Source organism: Eubalaena glacialis, chromosome 10 (assembly GCF_028564815.1).
Source record: "Eubalaena glacialis isolate mEubGla1 chromosome 10, mEubGla1.1.hap2.+ XY, whole genome shotgun sequence".
NCBI lineage: Eukaryota > Metazoa > Chordata > Mammalia > Artiodactyla > Balaenidae > Eubalaena > Eubalaena glacialis.
Window position 1 is genome coordinate 43,825,609 of NC_083725.1, and position 6,990 is coordinate 43,832,598.

Genomic DNA, 6,990 nt, shown 5'->3' on the forward strand with positions numbered 1-6,990 from the left:
TGTAGTTTCTTAAATTCTTTCTTCTAGTTCTTCAGTCTACAAGGACTATCTATGGGTTTTAATAAATACTTTTAGTAACACCACTAGGCACTGACTACCTACACCCTCAGGTTAAAAGTCATAAAACAGGAAACTCACCATGGTAGTTTGCTTTCCCTTTGTCCAAGAGCTGATTTCCCTCTTCCTTTTGGTCACTCTCCAGTAATTTCAGGTACATTTTTGTCTGTTTATTTGTTTTATTTTGTTTTGTTTTTGCAATGAGTTTATAGTTGGTATCTTCAGGAGACTCAGTATGATAGAGGTGTATTTAGCTATCCTGGCAGTGGAGTTTTAAGGAATATTCTTTTAGGAATAAAGTTTTCTTAAAATTTTAGTATTTTTGATATCAAAGTACTAAAATATATTTAAATGAGAGATAATAGTTAATGTCTATTATTATCCAAAATCAAAGTCTTTTTTTTCCCTTCAAGACTTTGCTTGGACTTTTAGAATGAAAGATTATAGAATAGTTTCATAGTTTATCCTTTTCTGTAACTTATTAAATGCGATTTTCATTACTTGGTTTTATTCAGTGACTATTTTGCATGGGCATAGTTTTTGGCCACGGATATACATTGAAGGGTAAATTAGAATATCTACCCTTAAGAAGCTCTAATTAATAAAGGAGACCAAATACATTGACAAGTATTGTAACAGAGGTATTAACTGCTATATCATAGATAGGTCCAAAGTGCTTTGGGAACACATGGAAAGGTAAAATTAGATTTGCTTGTAGAGTAGGTGTGGAGGGACCAAGGAAAACACCACAGGAAAGATAAGATTTATAAAATGAGCCTTGAAAGTTTATAAGAGCTCACAGGTAGTTCAAACAGCGAGATAGATATATATATGTATATATGCATGTGCATACATATTGAGGGTCAAAAGCCATGAATAGTTACCTTTTAATGATGCTGTGCACACTATGTAGCTATAAATTTAATTAATTTGATACCGTAATTGACATTTCAGGAGACAATGTGATTTCATTAGGGAAGGCAATGATTTCTTTAATTCATTTTGAAAAACTTTTAATTTTGAAATATTGTAGATTTATAGGAAGTTGCAAAGATAGTACAAAGAGTTTCTGTGTATTCTTCACCCATCTTCTCCCAATGGTCACATCACACATAATTATAGTACAATAGAAAAACCAGGAATTTAATATTGGTATAATGTATGTGTATAGCTCTGTGCCATTTTAACACAAGTATAGATTTGTGTAGCCACCACAGCATCAAGATAACAGAACCATTCCGTCACCACAAAGACCTCCCTCATGCAACCCCTTTATTATCACATGTACCCGCCCCCTCCAACTGTCCCTAACCTCTGAAATCCACTAATCTCTTTTCCATCTTTATAATTTTTTCATCTTGAGAATGTTATATAAGTGGAATCACCTTATGTGACCTTATGAGACTGGCTTTTTTCACTCAGCACAATGCCCTTGAGATCCAACCAAGTTTTTGCAAGTACCTATATTTATTGCTGAATGTTTTTCTCTCAACATTACTCTAGCTGCATTCCTAACTGTTGATAAGTTGGGTTCTCATTTTCATTAAATTCAATATATATTTTTATGTCCCTTTAGACTTCTTTCTGAACTCATGGATTATTTTGATTCCAAGTGTTTGTAGCTTTTCCTGTAACCTTTCCGTTACTGATATTGATTTAATTCCATTGTGTTCAGAGAACATACTCTGTATGATTCCAATTCTTTTAAAATTTGTTGAAGTATCTTTTATGACTCAGGATAGGGCCTGTTTTGGTAGATGGTCCATGGGTGCTTGAAAAGAATATGTGTTCTTCTGTTGTTGGGTACAGTGTTCAATAAAGGTCTCTTAGCTCCTGTTAGCTGATATCTTTGTTGAGTTCTTCTCTAGTCTTGTTGATTTCTAATTGTTCCATCAGTTACTGAGGGAGGGGGTTTAAAGTCTCTAACTGTAACTATGACTTCATATCTCCTTTCATAGCTATCAGTTTTTTTTTAAAAAAATTGAAGTATAGGTGATTTACAGTGTTGTGTTAGATTCAGGTGTGCAGCAAAGTGATTCTTTTTCAGATTCTTTTCCATTGTAAGTTATTACAAGATGTTGACTTTAATTCCCTGTGCTATGCAGTAAATCCTTGTTGTTTATCTATTTTATATACAATAGGGTGTATCTCTTAAACCCAAACTCCTAATTTATCCCTTCCTCCCCATCCCCTTTCCCTTTTGGAAGCCGTAAGTTTGTTTTCTATGTCTGTGAGTCTGTTTCTGTTTTGTAAATATGCTCATTTCTATCATCTTTTTAGATTCCCTATATAAGTGATGTCATATGATTTTTGTCTTACTCTGTCTGCCTTACTTCAACTAGTATGATAATCTCTAGGTCCATCCATGTTGCTGCCAATGAGATTATATCATTCTTTTTTATGGTTGAGTAATAAATAGTCCATTGTGTAGATCTCAATCTATCTCTCTCTCTCTATCTCTCTCTATCTATATATCACTATATACATCTCACATCTTCTTTATCCATTCATCTGTTTAGGTTGCTTCCATATCCTTGGCTATTGTAAATAGTGCTGCTGTCAACATTGGTCACCCACCCTCTCTTCATCCAAATATCCAATCCGTCAAGGAAGAAGTCTGTGAAATTGGGCTTGAGGGTAGAGAATGGTATTTCCTAAATCAGTTTTGGCTCTGGGCATTAGATGTGGGTGGAACCAGAAGGAGGGTCCGGTGTTAGGTTTATAAAAGCAGGAAGCAAGACATCTTGATGTTCACTATCATCACAACTGCTGCAGTTCTTGCTGGGTCGACTTCGTTCGTTCTTCCCTGGATGTAGGGACTTGCAGAGGGCAGGGGAGATGCTGAAAGTATGGAATGTCAGGGCTTCTTGTGCAAAAAGTGGGTCAGGAGTGGGGGTGGGGTGGAGGGATGACTAAGCCCCCACATGTTCTGGGGAAGGCCCACACAGGAGAAAGATGGATGGGCCAGGACTATGTACTTGGAAGTACTGGCTATGCCCCTGGGACCCTGACCCTTACCAGGGTGAGCCTGGCAAGTTGGTTTTACTTTTCAGTTGACACTACCCTGTCTTAGGCTCTGGGCTAGGCCATGAAGTGGGAAGGGGGCTGTTTGGCAGGAGCAAGATGGAGGGGGGAAGAGGAGTATGTCTGGAATGCTTTGGCCTCACCCACCCCGTGCTCCAGTCTAACAGTGACTGAAGGAAGGAACCCGCCACCATGGGCAAAGAGAAGACCCATATCACTATCATCAGCCATGTGGACTCTGGCAACTCCACCACCACCACCGGGCATCTCATCTACAAGTGTGGAGGGATCGACAAGAGGACCATCGAGAAGTTTGAGCAGGAGGCAGTGGAGGTAAGGCACCCGCGGTGTCTGTGTCTAGGACTGGCGGGGTGCTGGAGGAAGGATGTCCAGCTCCTGGGTGGGTCTGCTGGCAGAGCATGGACAGCAGGGTGCGCTGTTGGGTCTAAGGCACCGCTGAAGTCGCCAGGCTAGACCCCTCTGCTCACCATCGATGCTGCTCTACTCACTGCCATCCCTCTGTAGATGGGTAAGTGCTCCTTCAAGTACACTTGGGTGCAGGACAAACTGAAGGCAGAGAAGGCAGAGAGAGAGCAGTGGCATCGCCATCGACATCTCCCTGTGGAATTCTGAGACCAGCAAGTACTACATCACCATCATCAATGCCCCGGACCACAGGGACTTCATCAAGAACATGATCACGGGCACCACCCAGGTAAAGCAGCCCATGTTCCCAGGGGCCTTCCTATGGGGGGAGGGACAGTGGAGGGAGGGAGGAGAGGTTCGGAAGGGGAGGAAACTTAGGCTTTATTTCTGGGACTTGGGGAAGGTCAGTATCATAAGCCTTAGAAGGTTCTCCTCACCCCATACCAATCATCAATTCTGAAAGAACTGGAGGAGGACAGACTCTAATGAGGAGGCTCAGACACCGTCCCCCTTTCAGGCTGGGGCAGGGACCAGGTTTTCTGACACCCAGACAAGTAGGTCACTTGGGGTCTAGGAGGAAGGAACTAAAACCTCATGTGTGGGACTGGGTGAGAGTTCAACTGGAAGGTGGAACCTCTGTGCACAGCAGCAACCAAGGGACCCATGAATTTGTCCACTTCTGGAGAGCGTCCCATCCCATTCCATACGTTCCCGGAGCTTTACCAAGGGGCCTGGGCCTGCCTGAAGCTCTAGGGTCTTCCCAGCTGGTCTGGCGCTCCCTCCCCTAACTAACCCCTTGACCCCGTGGTGTCTGTGTCCTGCAGGCTGACTGCGCAGTGTTCATCGTGGTGGGCGAGTTCGAGGCGGGCATCTCCAAGCAGGGGCAGACCCTCAAGCACCGGCTGCTGGCCTTCACCCCGGGCGTGAAGCAGCTCATCGTGCCCGACAACAAGATGGACTCCACCGAGCCCGCCTACAGCTCCGCGCGCTTCCAGGAGATCACGAAGGAAGTGAGCGCCTACATCAAGAAGATCGGCCTCAGCGGTCTTTGTGACCATCTAGGGCTGGCACAGCGACATGCTGGAGCCCAGCACCAACGTGAGTGCGGGCTGGGTCCTTGGGCGGCCGGGCAGGTGGGCAGCTGGCGTGGGTCCTGGTCCTGGTCCTGGGGTGGGCGCCCAGGTAGCCACGCCCCAGGCTCACCTCTCTTTGCTCCACATCCCCATCCCCGCAGATGCCTTGGCTCAAGGGCTGGAAGGTTGAGCGAAAGGAGGGCAGTGCCACCAGGGTGACTCTGCTGGAAGCTCTGGACTCCATCCTCCCTCCCACTTGCCCTGTCAACAAGCCCCTGAGGCTGCCTCTGCAAGACTTGTATAAGATTGGAGGTGAGGTGACAGGGCTTCTATAGGAATGATGGAGTTGAATGAGTTCTGGTGTCTGATTTGCCAGGGTTCAGATCCTGACTTGTGAGCTGGGATAAAGTGCCAAAGCCCCCAGCATTTCCAGTTTATCTGATACATAGCATAAATAGCCAGTCATCGGATTCAGCGCTTCCTACCATTGCTGCAGGTGACCTTGGTCCTTGATCCCAAGAACCAAGGGACCTCCCAGGAAGCCAGTTCTCACTGGGTGGGTCTAGAATCGTTGTGACTGCCTGCCCTTCTCCTATTGCACAGGTATCGGCACTGTGCTCATGGGCCGTGTGGAGACCGGCTTCCTGAAACCCGCATGGTGGTCATCTTTCCTCCAGCAATGTCACCACTGAGGTCATGTCTGTGGAGATGCACCACGAGGCCCTGCCTGAGGCCCTGCCTGGTGACAACGTGGGCTTCAACGTGAAGAATGTGTCCCTGAAGGACGTGGCAACGTGGCCAGAGACAGCAAGAACGACCCCCCAAATGGAGGTCCGTAGGCTTTGTGGCACAGCTAAGCGCCTGGGGAAGTCAAGGGCCTTGGCGCTCGTCAGTGGTGGAAGTGCTTGTTAGGAATTAGTCCTGAGGGACTTCCCTGGTGGTCCAGTGGCTAAGGCTCAGGCTCCCAATGTAGGGGGCCTGGTTGGATCCCTGGTCAAGGAACTAGATCCCACATACTGCTAACTAAAGTTCCCAACATGCTATGAAACTAAAGTTCTATTTTAAGGCCCATAGGGATTGAAGTGTTTTCCTACGCAGGGCTCTATCCCATCCTTCTCCCATTTCCCTCAAATGTAAAACTATATTACAATGGCACAGTGTCAATAGGTTAGTCCAACACTACCATGTCCGTCCCTCTCACCCACCCTCTCTTTAATATGTATTTTTTTAAACTAAAGTATAGTTGATTTACAGTGTTGTGTTAGTTCAGGTGTGCAGCAAAGTGATTCAGTTCTCTCTCTATTATCTAACTATATCTATATCTATTCTTTTTCAGATTATTTTCCATTACAGGTTATTACAAGATATTGACTATAGTTCTCTGTGCTATGCAGTAGGCCTTTGTTATTTATCTATTTTATATAGAGTCATATGTATCTGTTAACCCCAAACACCTAATTTATTGCTCCCCCCCACCCCCACTTTTCCCTTTGGTAACCATAAGTTTGTTTTCTATGTCTGTGAGTCTGTTTCTATTTTTTAAATAAGTTCATTTGTATCATTTTTTTTAGACTCCACATATAAGTAATGTCATATGATGTTTGTTTTTCTCTGTCTGACTTCCTTCATCTTAGTATGAAAATCTCTAGATCTATTCCTGTCCTCTCCTCCTCTCCATTCTGTTCCTACCCAGCATGCCCCTCCCCACTTATAATGGAAAAGAATCTGAAAAAGAATATATATACATACATATACATAGATATATGTCTGAATCACTTTGCTGTACACCTGAAACTAACACAACACTGTAAATCACCTATACTTCAATTTTTTAAAAAAAAACTGATAGATATGAAAGGAGATATAGACAAGTCACAGTCACAGTTAGAGACTTTAAACCCCTTCCCTCAGTAATTGATGGAACAATTAGAAATCAACAAGACTAGAGAAGAACTCAACAAAGATATCAGCTAACAGGAGCTAAGAGACCTTTATTGAACACTGTACCCAACAACAGAAGAACACATATTCTTTTCAAGCACCCATGGACCATCTACCAAAACAGGCCCTATCCTGAGTCATAAAAGATACCTCAACAAATTTTAAAAGAATTGGAATCATACAGAGTATGTTCTCTGAACACAATGGAATTAAATCAATATCAGTAACGGAAAGGTTACAGGAAAAGCTACAAACACTTGGAATCAAAATAATCCATGGGTTCAAAAGGAAGTCTAAAGTGACATAAAAATATATATATTGAATTTAATGAAAATGAGAACCCAACTTATCAACAGTTAGGAATGCAGCTAGAGTAATGTTGAGAGAAAAACACTCAGCAATAAATATAGGTACTTGCAAAAACTTGGTTGGATCTCAAGGGCATTGTGCTGAGTGAAAAAAGCCAGTC

The 6,990-nt window shown here is 43.5% G+C and overlaps 1 pseudogene; it reads left to right on the top strand.

Moving 5' to 3' along the window:
* Positions 1-3,273: 3,273 nt before the first annotated feature.
* On the top strand, positions 3,274-5,419 carry LOC133099838 (elongation factor 1-alpha, oocyte form-like; annotated as a pseudogene).
* The last annotated feature ends 1,571 nt before the right edge of the window (positions 5,420-6,990 follow it).